Source organism: Cyprinodon tularosa, unplaced genomic scaffold (assembly GCF_016077235.1).
Source record: "Cyprinodon tularosa strain WSP-4 unplaced genomic scaffold, ASM1607723v1 ctg107, whole genome shotgun sequence".
Lineage (NCBI taxonomy): Eukaryota > Metazoa > Chordata > Actinopteri > Cyprinodontiformes > Cyprinodontidae > Cyprinodon > Cyprinodon tularosa.
Window position 1 is genome coordinate 2,954,021 of NW_024037860.1, and position 14,310 is coordinate 2,968,330.

Below are 14,310 nucleotides of genomic sequence, written 5' to 3' on the forward strand. Positions count from 1 at the left end.
ATGCTTGTGCTGCTCCTGTGTTACATGGCAAAGAGCGGCTTTGCTATATTTTCTGGGATAAGTGAGCAAAAAGTAGTTTTAATATGTTTTTAAGTCATCTGTGCAGTCAGTTCATTAAGATTACAATCCTGCCTTAAAATATTATTTTGCTGACTGAGCTGCACAGACCCCCATATACCAGCGGTGCGCTGCCACTGGAAATCCCCAGCAGCAGCATCCTCAGGCCGGGTCGCCCCTTAGTGGTTTTCCGCCTCTTTCCATGGTGGCTGGAAGATTATGTTAGCATTTTTCATGTACATAATAAATCTGTACACACCAGAATAATAAAAGCGAAAATATTTTGCAAGATGTGCTGCTCTTGTTGCTCCAGACGTGCTGCAGGACCTTTTGATGCATGACTTTGCATGTAAACCGGCTGTTTAGGCTGTTTTGATTTTAAAATGTCGCTATTAGTTTTTAAAGCAATTTATGCTCTTAAGCCTCCATATCTGTCTGAACTCTGTGTTCAGAAGCCTACTAAGGCCTTAAGGTCAACAAACCAGCTCCTGTTAGACGTTCTAGGTACATACATTGGGGTAACTCGGTCCCTGTGCCCAGACTCTGGAACAAATAGCATCCTGACATTCATACAACTACTGACTGTGGTGTCCTTAAGACCAGGCCTAAACTGTATTTATTCAGACTGGCTTTTGACATTCTGTAGCATGTTGTCATATTTTTTGTTTTATCTATTAGTTTACCTGTTTATTGTTTCTTTCTTTTCTTCTGTATTCTGTTTTCTCATGTTGATTTAATGAGAGAACTTTGATCCCCTCGTGTTGTAAAGGGCTGTATAAATCAAAGTTGACTGACTGATTAAAGAACAATTATAAAAATAACTAATACAATTCAGAACAAATATCAATTGGTACCATAAAGTAAACATAAAAACATGATTTTTTTCTAGAAACATGGATTATCCTGACAAGCAACCACTGTTGAACTATCATGTTTTAGTAAGCTGAACTACCATAGTTTTTAAACATCTGGTAATATTTTCCTGACCCTGTAATAGAAGGAAATTATTATTCAAAAAATGTAAACAATTTCAAATAAAAGACAGGCAACAACTGTTTTAAATTACCTACAGTACTTGCATTCAGAAGGATTGAAGGTCTGCATTTGCCTGGCAGTTAGTTTAATGCCTATTGATCACCAGTGAGGTTATTCCACCGATATTTTCATTTTTCTCTGAATTAGGAGATTTGATTTGAAAGGGAATATCAAACAACAATCCAATGTTTTGTAGATCATAATCATTAATGCATTAATGCACCTTACTTATAGCAAAGACATTTTGGTCACACATAGCTTTTTGTTTAAGAGCGAAAAAAAAAAAGCTTTCACCAAACTGTGCATTTATTACATAGAACATAAGCAAATTTGAAATAATCTCTATTGGTCTGTTGCAGCAATGGGTATCTCCAGTCCTTGATGACCAGCATACTGCAACTTCAGATGTGTCACTGGTCCAGCAAGCCTGGATTAAATGGCTGAAGTACATCCTCACATTAACTACACACATATCAATCCACGCGTATCCTCTTCTTCCTCAAGATGCTATGCAGCAGTCCTTACTCGATGCGAGTACTACCTGTCCACGCATCGCCTCTGATTTTGAAATTTACTTTCCTGTTGTCTGACTTCCTGTTTGGTTCACCTGGTTTCTCGAGATAGACGCTTTTGCTCCTCATCCGTCACAAATAGATTTGATCTTTATAACTAATGAACAATGGATGGGTCGGTAGGAATTACAGTAGTGAGCAGAAAAGCTTCTATTTGGGACTGAATGGATGACACACAGATAAGGAAGTCTATGTTAAAAAGGGGTTATTGTGCAGACTTTCCAGAGTTCTGGTAGTTATCTACTTTACTGATTATGTTGTTTTAGAGCAGGGACATATCTAAAAGTGTCAGGACACCAACCCGAAAGAACTGTCTATCCCTGATCTGTTGGATCCTGAAAACCATTTACTCCAGTGTTTTAAAACAATTTTTGCTTATTATTGCAACTACATGGTCCTCATTTTGGTTTTCATTCTACTAAAGATGAAAAACATTTGCAAGTTCCATTATTTTCCACCACCCATTTGGTTGTTAGTGATGGTCCATGAACAAACATGTACAGATTTTACCAAAAACGATGTCCATTATACAACTAAATCAAAAACTTGTAAATTAAAACCTTAAATGCTTAAAAAAACAAAAAACAAACGAACTGGAAATGAAAAAGAAAGCATCTAGAGTTATTTTCTGGTTTTGATTCTGCTTTACTCTAGTCTGTAATTTGGCTCCTTTAACACAATCATTTCTGTCAATTGTCACAGATTACCAGTAGAAACATATACAGTACATTGTTATATTCTCAAAAAGTGTGAAAAAGATTTATGAACAGCATGTAAAGAGAAAAAGGATTAACCACATAATCCAAAAAATTCCACTAACAAACCATAGAAAGTTTATATAATTTTACCAGATTAACAGATAAAGAAAACTACAAAAAAATGAACTGACTGTACAGTGACCTCACTCCACCCACTAATAAACGATTATAGGTTTTAATCGTCCATAAAAGCCAGAGACTGATTAATCACAGTAGAAATTAGATTATCTCTGAACTATTTCTTAGCACTGGAAGGGAAGCAGGAAGAAGCGGAGACTGAGGGCTGGGTCAGAGCTTTACAGGAAGGCCTGATCATAAGGTTGGAGATCTGTCCGCTCCTGGCTTATTTGATTCCTATTATGTAATTTCAAACAGCATGACTGAGGGGATGTTTAAATGATAGAATACTGTCAGAGTAGCATTTACAATTAGATTAGCAACAAATCCAGGCTGATACAGAAATGTTTAACATTATAAAAAAAAAAAAATCCTTCTCATGAAAACTGCATACTTATGTCATGCCATGTCATGTTAAAGGTATTGTGGAGAATTGTCGTGAATTTTTTAAAAGCCCATTTCTCTTCATGCATGCTCTGTTTGAAAGTTTTTTGTTTTCATAACTCATACAAGCTTACTTTGTCCGAACGTCCGCCCTAACCCCTAAATCCCTCAATCACTATATAAAGTGGGGACTACATATTGGACTTTATAGCAAACTCAGTTTACTTACCGTTTGGACATATAATCACTACTTCTTGATCCCCGTAGTTTCATATAACTCCTCCGCTGCGCGGTACCTGCTCCATCTTTGTCGTTAGTCGCCGCTGTCGACTAGCAACAGCCTATGGTGACATTGGGCCACTATGGCAGTAAATCCCATAATTCTTTGTGCGGAGAGCTCTCCAAGTAGAGCTTTTTGGGATATATATCTGCCTCTTCTGAGGCCTTTCTTTTCTTCTCATACACTTTGTAGACACTTTTTCTGTTACGACCCTCGGCCATTTTCAAAGAACGTGAGCTTCAATGACTGTTTGAAACCGTAGCTCTCTACACATATACACCTGAAGGTGCGCATGCGCCGAAATAGATAGCTAGGACCACTTATTTAGATGATCCACCTAGAAATAAAACATAGTCCTCTATACCTTTAAGTCTGGGTACCTCTTTGATGCAAAAATACAGCTGTGATTTAACATTGTTTAAATACCCAATTAGATCATTAAAATAATGCAGCACTATGTTTTCTTGATTGATTTACTCACCACAGACTGAGGGATGCTTGAAACTAATATTGAAAGTGATAGCATGAGTTATTTTCTTATAATTCTCAGTCTAATGCTTATCAAACCACTTTGCTGCAGTCGGATCATTGATATTTTTCCTCCAGGTGATCAGGTGTTATGATTAGGATGGTTATACCACTCTTAAATGTAACAGATAATGCTGATCTAATAGAAATCCTCCCCACAGATGATCCACTCATCACTGTGGGTCCTTATCAAAAGTTGTTACACATTCATGTTCCCCAGAGATGTTCCACAAAAGTGCTTATTTCTTCATGTACAGAGCCGTGCAGCCTGTGTAGCATATTATATATATTGAAGCACACAAAAATAGATAGAAAACTGTTAAGCCAAGATAAGCTTTTGTTAGAATTTTTCTGATCTTATTTTGAAAATTGATTCAAACTTTTTCTGGCATTGTTTCTAACAATTGCTTTTCATAGTGTTTGTGATGCAAATCATAGGAGCAAAAGTTGGAAAAAAAAAGGACATTCCTCTTTTTCCAGAGGTTTTTCCACCATTATCATCAGCTCTTCAGAAAAGAAATTCCTTGACATCAGCATCCCGGTACCCACATTAGAATCTTTACCATTTACCTGGAGAGTCTCACCAATCAGCAGCTCTGTGGTCTGGGAAGCGGGGGCGTGGGGTGCTGGGTTTGAAAAAAAGGCCTCTGGGGTTTATCTCTGGAACATTCGAGGGATCTTCATGGAGGCAGGCACAGCTTGATGGGCGAGACACACTTTAGTGCATGGTGAAGGCAGTATGACTAATGTGTGGAATGGGACATTTACATAGGAGAGGCAGGCTGTGCTTGCAGCCTCCCAGAGGTACGTACGGCTGGGCCAGCACTGGATCTGCTGCCTGTCCTCAGGGCTTCCTCTGCCACTTCATTTCCATGCTCCATTTTAGATCAAGGCTTCTCTAATATTTCCACATTATCCAAGGAGGCAATCTAAGATTGGACTTTGATCCACTTTGAAGAGACGTGTCGTCACACACGACTCCTTTTCTTTGCTTTTTAAGTTTTTGAGGGTTTTTTGTGCCTGCTCGCTTTTACCTGAACATAGCGTTCTTACATTTCTACATGCCAATGGAAAATTAAAACATATTGCAACACAAATTCGTACAATTAAAAATTAATTTACCATTTTAGCATCAGTAGTAACTCCTACTATGTGCAGTGACATTCATGTTTTCCCTGTCTCCTCGCTTTTACCAGTGATAAATTTAACACAAAAAGAAAAAACAAAATGATTTACTAAGCCCCAGGAGGGAATCGCATTGCTTCAGGAATTGAAAACTAGACAGAACAACAGTAGGTATTTATACACATCTTGTGACGACTATAACTCATTCTGCGGGAAGTAATTATTTCTGACAAACCTTCTCAGCTTGAGCATTATTAGAGCGCATTACTTAGCACTCCCCTTTGTAATTGTACACGGCAAAAGCAGCAGGTCGGAGGGTAAATTAGTGGAAGGGAGAGGTGGTGGGAGAGGCAGCAATGGGAGGAAAGTAAATCTCATACAGGAGATGGAAAATAAGGGGGGAAAGACAACAAGAGGAAGGAGCACTGGGGGAGCAGTGGATGTGAATATTATAGACAACATGCATAAAGCTGGATGTGTTGCAGGCCGCCTCCCTTCGGACCTGTATTATATTGCTGTTGTTTTAATTAGGTGTGTGTGGAGTGGCTGTGCGTCTATGTGTTGTATATAACCACATGTGCATTTCTGTCAGCTTTTTTTTGTAAGCAGAGATGAATGAGGACTGAGAGGTAATGAGCTCTGCTCAGCACTTAGCCAGGCTTGTTGCAGGGGCCATCCTGACGTCCTGTTCCAGCTTTCCACTGTGCTTCTTTGTCCTGCACTTGTCAAGAAATGCAGCACCACTTTAAAGCAGCAAACGTAGATGCATTTTATGGGCTTTTATGTGACAGAACAAAAGGAAATAGTGACTAATTGTGAAATGGAAAGAAAATGCATACATTATACATTTCCTATCAATAAAAACCTTAAATAGTGAGGTATATGCATCAATTCAATGCCCATGATGAAGTTATTTGTAGGAATAACTTTTATTTAAGTCTTTTGGGGGTATGTCTCTTCTAGCTTTGCTCTTCGAAACTACAAATCTTCTCTCATTTTTCTCTGTAAACTTGTTGAAGCTCAGGATTGGATTTAGAGCATCTGTGTTCATGTCTTGGCATAGATTCTCAATTGGATTTAGCGTGTTTAGATTCAGTTTTTTTGACTTCTGGCTGTTTGTTTAGTGTCATCTATCTGGAAAGTATACCTCCATTCTGGTTCCAGGTCTTTTGAAGCCTTTAAAAAGGGGGTGTCAGACTCAATGACTGAAGCAGCCAAAATACTAAACATGGCCTACGTCGCTGGCCAACAACTACAAATGTTGACTGATAAAATTAAAATAGGTATGCTATAATTAGAAATCAGGATTTTAAATGTTGGGCAAATGTTTTTTCTAATTGAATCAAAGTTAAGATTACATACAGTACATTTACATTTTTTATATTTACCTTTTAAATCATAATGCTTGAAAAGAAACAAAATAAACATTTATATATGAGAAAGTTGGTGAAAATATGTATTTTAAATTACAGGCAAAACACAGTAACCGATTTTAAAGAAAAAAGTATTCTATCCATTCCTTTTATGAAACAAGCATTTACACAGTTGAGGACAGAGACTGAAAGAATCTAAAGCCACATGTTAGATAATAGAATCACAAAATGTGTAGAAAAGGAGTGTTTTGACAGGTTTATCATTTAATCAGCTAATGTAAAGGAATGCTAAATAACCTTTTGGCAAACATATAACATTTATAATAAACTCAGAAATCTAAATTGTGCCAAGTACAGGGTGTGTTTTTTTGAAACTATATAAATCATTCTGAAGTTACAAACCAGACTTTTGTATGAATTGTTGAAAGAGTCTGCCTTGAATTCATAAATAGAGCACAGGGAATGACATGGGCATAGTAAAATACCCAGATTTCAAGCATCTCGGCAATGATTTCCAGTTAAAATAAAACATCAACTATTCATGGTCACCAATCTGATGGAAATATTTAAAGTAGGGAGGAATATAAAATGTTGTGTATCAACTTCTGGAGCCCATTAGTACCCTTGACATGCTTAACATAAGCAGCAAATTCTATTGCAGAATCCCTCAACATAAGGCCTAAGGTTCTAGCAACCCAACAGGTTCAGAATTTAAGTTGACATCTACTAAAAAGTTTGCTAGTGCCAGCACATACGCCAAATAGTTCTGCCACCAACCCAACATTGTACAAGCAAAGCACTATAGTAGGAATAATGCAAATATGAGAAATACCTTTTTCAGGGGTGTAGTTTCTGAACAAGATATTTCTCATTATGCACTATAGTTCATGCATCTGTTACTTCAAGGCTGCACTAGTGTATTTCCTTACTATCAGGAAGTCTACAAAGAGTTCTGATGAAAGTTCAAAAGAAAGATCATTTTTCTCCTGTCTTCTTCCTGGCTTCTTTCCCCTGGCTTACTGTTAAATCCAGAATAGAATTCAAAAAGCCCTTAATAAGCAATGTCTGTCTTATTCCTTTTATTCCTGACAGAGCATTTCACTTTCAAGCTGCAGGTTTACTAGTGGTTCCTAGAATTTTCAAAAGTAGAATGGGCAGCAGATCTTTTAGTTCTCAGGCTCCTCTCCTGTGGAACCAACTACCAGTTTAGGCCGTGAGGCACACATTCTGTCTACTTTTAAGGGTAGGCTTTAAATTTTCCTTTTTCATAAAGCTTAGTGTCTCAAGTTGTACTGAGCTATCTATAGTTATGCTACTATAGGCTTGGGCTGCTGAAGGACATAGGGACCGCTATTCATCATTCTGCTTCATTTTATTTCTATTCCTTCATTCTAGAGTATTTGTCAGGTTCCACCCATAACTTTATGTTCTCTCTACTTTTTCTTTTCACAGTAGCATCATCTGGTATATTACCATGTGGCTGTGACATCATCCCAGAGAGAAATATCAGCTGTGCTGCTGCCATCAACACCTTTGTTTATAGATGTTGGAGCTTGGCCCATTTTTCAGTGTAGTCCTGTTTCTCTTGTCATGACTAACTGTATATGCTCTCTTTCATCCTCTGACATGGGAGCTGGCTCAAGTTCCTCTTCCTGGCTGTGTTTCTTTTTTCTGGACGTGGCCTTCTGTAGAGCTAATAAACTAGTTATTTTTCTCTGTAAAGTGCCTTTAGTTGACATACGTTGGGATTTGGCAGTATATAAATGAATCAAATTGAGTTTTCTTTCTCAGTGTCAGTGGGCATTTGTTAGTGAAATAAAACATACCACTGTCTAGTATGATTAAAGGATTCCATGCAGCTAAAAGAAATACATAAATGGATTTTTCCATAGACAAAAAAATGGATTGCACATATCTGAACAATTTAAAATGATGTCCAAAAGTTCTCATCTGCTTGTCATAATACTGCTTTTTATTTATACTCAGACAAGCGGCTAAAATCAGACAGATACTCTATAATAGATGGTCTGAACACACAAAGGGGTGGGAGTGCCTGAATTCTGTCTAGTTGTGCAATCAGCAACCTCCAGCTTAATACTGTCCAGATGGAGGAGGTGAGGATTGACGTCCAGAGGAACCCACACACTCAGATGACACTGCAAACACAGTGAAGTCATTGAAGTTCCTAGGGGACCACCATCTGCAACTCCATTAAACCGGATGCAAGCATCTTCGATGTAATTAACGAGGCCAAACACAGGATGTACGTCCCACGTCTACTTTAGCCAACACGTCAACATGTCAGAGCTGAATGCGGTCTAACTACATCAGCTGTAATGTCTCTGCTTTTTCTCAACTCTGCAGGATGTGATTTAAATAGCTACCCAGCCTCCATCCGAGACCTGAAGGAGATCAAAGCGTAGGAAAAATGGCAAAACAAGAAGATGGCTGCCGGCCCTCCCCGGCCGGATGAGCATCTATCTGACATCTTACCTGCTGGAAGACAGTTCCGGTTCGTCAGCCCAGCTCCACCTGCCACGACAACGGTGTCCTCCCAACGGCATTCGCCATCCTCAGTCTGCCCTTCTCAGCCGGCGGACCCCCACACACAGCCCTGTCACACTCACTCCCATGAGTACACTTGTGTATACTGAATGACCCGGCTGACTCACATGAGGAAGTCAAGCTTTATTTCATATGCACTTTATCATCTTTTTCAAGCAACAGCAGCCTTACTACACACTCGTCTTGATACATTCCAGGGTGTTGCTTTAACACTGTGTTATTCTCCTATAATGGAGGAGATACAGCACCATACAGTATTTCTTGGCTTAGCTGAACCTGGCCCCATTTTAAGGTTGGGGAATCAGGTGTCACTGAACTGAAGCCTTCAACATAATAATCTGGGAGTCTTGCAGAGAACATGATACAAACTACACTCTTCTATCTTGAATGATTTTGAATAGAAACACAAAAAGGTGAACTGATTTCTAAAGTTATTTGTGACTTTGACCTATAAAGCATGTAGGCATAAAGGATGAACTAGTTTGAGTCTATATATAAAGTAAAACTCAGCCAAGGATTAGTATATGGAGGGTCTTTTAGTTATTTATTTCCAGCAGACCCTCACATTATTCCCATTTCTTAAATGTAAATCTCTGAATAAATACCCAAAAGACCCATAAAAATGGTATTTAAGAAATTGTTAAAAGTATACTTAGAGAAACTTTGCATTTCAGTAGATGAACATTAATGAATACACTTTTCTTAGAGGTTAGGTATTTGATTAATTTGTTCTTATTTCTGTTGTACATACAGTACTTGATTACAAAAACGTCAATGCTTTGTGCTGATAATGTTTGTCCTCTGGATAACTAAGTATTATCCTACTAACTATTTTAAATTACTAGAGTAGCTGGGAATTTTAAGAGTAACAATACTTAAAAAAAAATTAAAAAATTATGCAAGAAGAAAAGCCCACCAGAAATTATTCATGCAAGGGTAAAAAAAGTATTCAATGAGAAGTGCTCCTGAAGTACTAAGTAGCTAACCATAAAATATATAAAAATATAAAGTTCTATACAAAGTCTGGGATTTTAAAGACAAACATACATAAAAAAAAAAGCATGAATGCAACATCAATACTGAATTAGTCAGGTGAGTCAGAGTGCTTCTTCATGCAACAGCTAACTAATCTAACTAAGCTAAAAAATGATTAGCTTAACAAAACAGATATGACATGCAGCTTATCAGACATAGTTTTGGTTCCCTGATGTAGGATTTAATCTACAGGGATGAATGTGGTCTTGTCTTTATTATTAACTCTTACTTATTAGTTTGCTGGTTCAAAGTGGTCAGCTATCGGATTCCAAAACCTAAAGGGAAACAGTTTCTTTTTCTGACAGTGCAGAGTTGCCAGTGGCCTTTAGAGGTGCCAAACCAGAGCCTAAAGGTTTCACAGTGTTGCTTTAAAGCACAGTGAGTATTGGAAGAAAGGGAGAATACCACCACTGGATGGGCAGTGTAATAGTTGGTTACCATGGGAACTAAACACAAGCTGGTGGACAGATGTTTTAGACCAATTTCAACAGCTGCTTAAGCATTGTTTGATCAAATAATCCACAGAAAGATTTTTTCATTGAAAATCTGCAACCAAGACAAGTATAGTTGTGTTTCATCACATTGATTTAAAAATACTCATAAGTTTTATGTCATTGTTACATTTTATAGCCAACAATTTGCATGGGTTACAGAAATTAGCACATGATAGCAGGAATAATAGAACTGAAAGCATTTGCTGTGTTTCAAAGCCAAAAATCTAGAAAACCATGGAATGCTTTTATCATACCTGCCAAGTTTCGGATTTTGAAAGTACGGGAATTTTGCGACATCCGCTGTGAGCCGACTGACTACAAAAGTCAAGTCCCAGTAATATTTCCATTATATTTTAGGACATTTTAGCACAAAAATCAAAATAATCGAAACCCTTGTCAACAAATAGGAAACTACAATAAGATAATTAGACTTGACTTGCGGTGGTAGTTGTCATGGTTTTGCTTTTGTTCAAGGTTTATCTCTGAGTTTTCATTGGTCTTATTTTTCATTCTTGTGTTCTAGGTATTTGTCATTGTATTTGAGTTCTTAGATATTTCCTGTTTGCCTTCCTGTGTCAGTCTCCTTTTCCCTAGCTCCCTTCTTGCCTCACACCTGGTCCCAATCTGCTAATTAGCCTGGTCTTTGTTTCTCTCTCCCATATATTGTCCTCCTGCTCACTCACTCTTTGCTGTTTTGACGTCATTTCTTTGCCCCCTTGTTTTGAGTATTACTGACTTTCAGTATTTTTGGATTTTTGCTTCTGTTTCTCTTTTTGTTATTAAAATTTCAAATAACCACCTCAAGTTTTTGTGTCTGCATTTGGGTCCTGTCAAACCTCCAATGGGCTCTATGCACAGCTCCACTACTTCCTGAATTTAAGGCAGCTCCTTTGTTTCCTGTCTTTCATTACTGGACGAACTGATTAATCCAGGTGTGTTTGGCCAGTTACTTAGGTCATACACACCTGGATTAATCAGTGCATTCAATCATGAAAGACAGGAAACAAAGGAGCTGCCTTAAATTCAGGAAGTAGTGGAGCTGTGCATAGAGCCTATTCCTTTGCAACAGTAGTGACACTGTTTGGAGAGGCAGATCATATATGTATTTTTTTTTCATCTTATACAATTTTATAATACAGTAATACTTGAAATTTAAAGGAGACTGCTAAAATGAGAGGACGGTGGGAAAGCTGGGTAAAAGGCAGTAGTTTACCGGCCAAAATAGAGGACTTGACAGCTATGGCTTTTTCAGGTGCTGGTCATAAAATTAGAATATCATGAAAAAGTAGATTGATTTCAGTAATTCCATTTAAAAAGTGAAACTTGTATATTATATTCATACATTACATACAAACTCATATATTTCAGATGTTTATTTTGTTTAATTTTGATGATTACAAATGACAACAAATGAAAATCTCAAATTCATCATATCAGAAAATTAGAATATTGTGAAAAGGTTCAAAATTGATGGCCCCTGGTGCCACACTCTAATCAGCTAATTAACTCAAACCACCTGCAAAAGCCTTTAAATGGTCTTTCAGTCTAGTTCTATAGGCTACACAATCATGGGGAAGACTGCTGACTTGACAGTTGTCCAAAAGACGACCATCGACACCTTGCACAAGGAGGGCAAGACACAAAAGGTCATCGCTAAAGAGGCTGGCTGTTCACAGAGCTCAGTGTCCAAGCACATTAATAGAGAGGCGAAGGGAAGGAAAAGATGTGGTCGAAAAAAGTGTACAAGCAAGAGAGATAACCGCACCCTGGAGAGGATTGTGAAACAAAACCCATTCAAAAATGTGGGGGAGATTCACAAAGAGTGGACTGCAGCTGGAGTGAGTGCTTCAAGAACCACCACACACAGACGTATGAAAGACATGGGTTTCTGCTGTCGCATTCCTTGTGTCAAGCCACTCTTGAACCACAGACAGCGTCAGAAGCGTCTTGCCTGGGCTAAAGAGAAACAGGACTGGACTGCTGGTGAGTGGTCCAAAGTCATGTTCTCTGATGAAAGTAAATTTTGCATTTCCTTTGGAAATCAAGGTCCCAGAGTCTGGAGGAAAAGAAGAGAGGCACTTCCTCCACGTTGCTTGAAGTCCAGTGTAAAGTTTCCACAGTCAGTGATGGTTTGGGGTGCCATGTCATCTGCTGGTGTTGGTCCATTGTGTTTTCTGAGGTCCAGGGTCAACGCAGCCACATACCAGGAAGTTTTAGAGCACTTCATGCTTCCTGCAGCTGACCAACTTTTTGGAGATGCAGATTTCATTTTCCAACAGGACTTGGCACCTGCACACAGTGCCAAAGCTACCAGTACCTGGTTGAAGGACCATGGTATCCCTGTTCTTAATTGGCCAGCAAACTCTCCTGACCTTAACCCCATAGAAAATCTATGGGGTATTGTGAAGAAGAAGATGCAATACACCAGACCCAACAATTCAGAAGAGCTAAAAGCCACTATTAGAGCAACCTGGGCTATCATAACACCTGAGCAGTGCCACAGACTGATCGACTCCATGCCACGCCGCATTGCTGCAGTAATACAGGCCAAAGGAGGCCCAACTAAATACTGAGTGCTGTACATGCTCATACTTTTCATGTTCATACTTTTCAGTTGGCCAACATTTCTATAAATCCTTTGTTTTTATTGGTCTTCAGTAATATTCTAATTTTCTGATATGATGAATTTGAGATTTTCATTTGTTGTCATTTGTAATCATCAAAATTAAACAAAATAAACATCCGAAATATATGAGTTTGTATGTAATGTATGAATATAATATACAAGTTTCACTTTTTAAATGGAATTACTGAAATCAATCTACTTTTTCATGATATTCTAATTTTATGACCAGCACCTGTATATTCAGCCCCCTATATCCTTGTGTCCTTGCCTTCAGCTGTCGCCTAAGATGAACAAAACTAACCTGTGTTTAATTGAATGTTACTATAAATCATGATCTGCTATAAGAGATGAGAACATTTTTGAGATGACCAAATAAACAAAAGAATGGAAAAGTTCTGAAGAATTCAAAAACAGAGTTAGATCATAAAAGAATGCCCCAAGCTTTAAACATAGAGAACTGTTTAGGACATGGCCCCCTACCTAAAACGTCAGGAGCAAAGTCATTACACATATGCCAGGGTGCCAGGGTAACTGGAGGAGTTGCAAAGATCAACGGCTCAGGAGGGAGAATCTTTAAGCAGTACATCATTGCACACTCCTCAATGCTGGCTTTGATCAAGGCATTGCAACAAAAACCATAAAAAGAAAAAGGATCTGTTTGCCACACACCATAAGGACACAGTGTAAGCACTGACATGCCTGTATTTAGATCTGTTCATTCTAAATAAAGGGCCATTCCTACAGAAACATTTTTCAAGTTTTCAAAAGACTGAAACTGTGTTAAACTTTAGAATACAGCCAGAGCAACAGTTGAATGGTTTAGGGTTAGAATGGGTCAGTCCAGGTTCTATTTAGGTCTATTTAATAAATAGACCTAAAACAACGGGTTTTCACAATTGCTCTACATGCAGTCTGACTGAAGTTGGGCAGTTTTACAAGGGACAATTAGAAGCAGCCCAGATCCGGTATAGATATACCCCCAACTAACTGTAACTCTAATTTATGCAAAAATTGTTTCTAAACAATATTAACTGAATTTAAAGGGATACCAAACTTTTGAGTCAGTTTTATAATTATTTTTGTTTAATCTCCTTCACCATCAGGAACCTTTAATGACACAAACAGTGAAAAATCTAGATGATACCCTGATCAGGTGTAAGAACTTGACATAAAACAATATATATTTTTCTTATTTGACAAAGCTCTTGATGTTGCCAAAACGAAGCAGAAAACAAAGTGCCTTTCCTCACTTTTTCCTTACAAAAGGGTCATGAGAAAAATTAGCCACATCCTCTTGTTTAACTGCTTTCCCATGGTGGATATCTTTCTTTCATCTCAGGCGTCTTCCCCCATCATGTCTT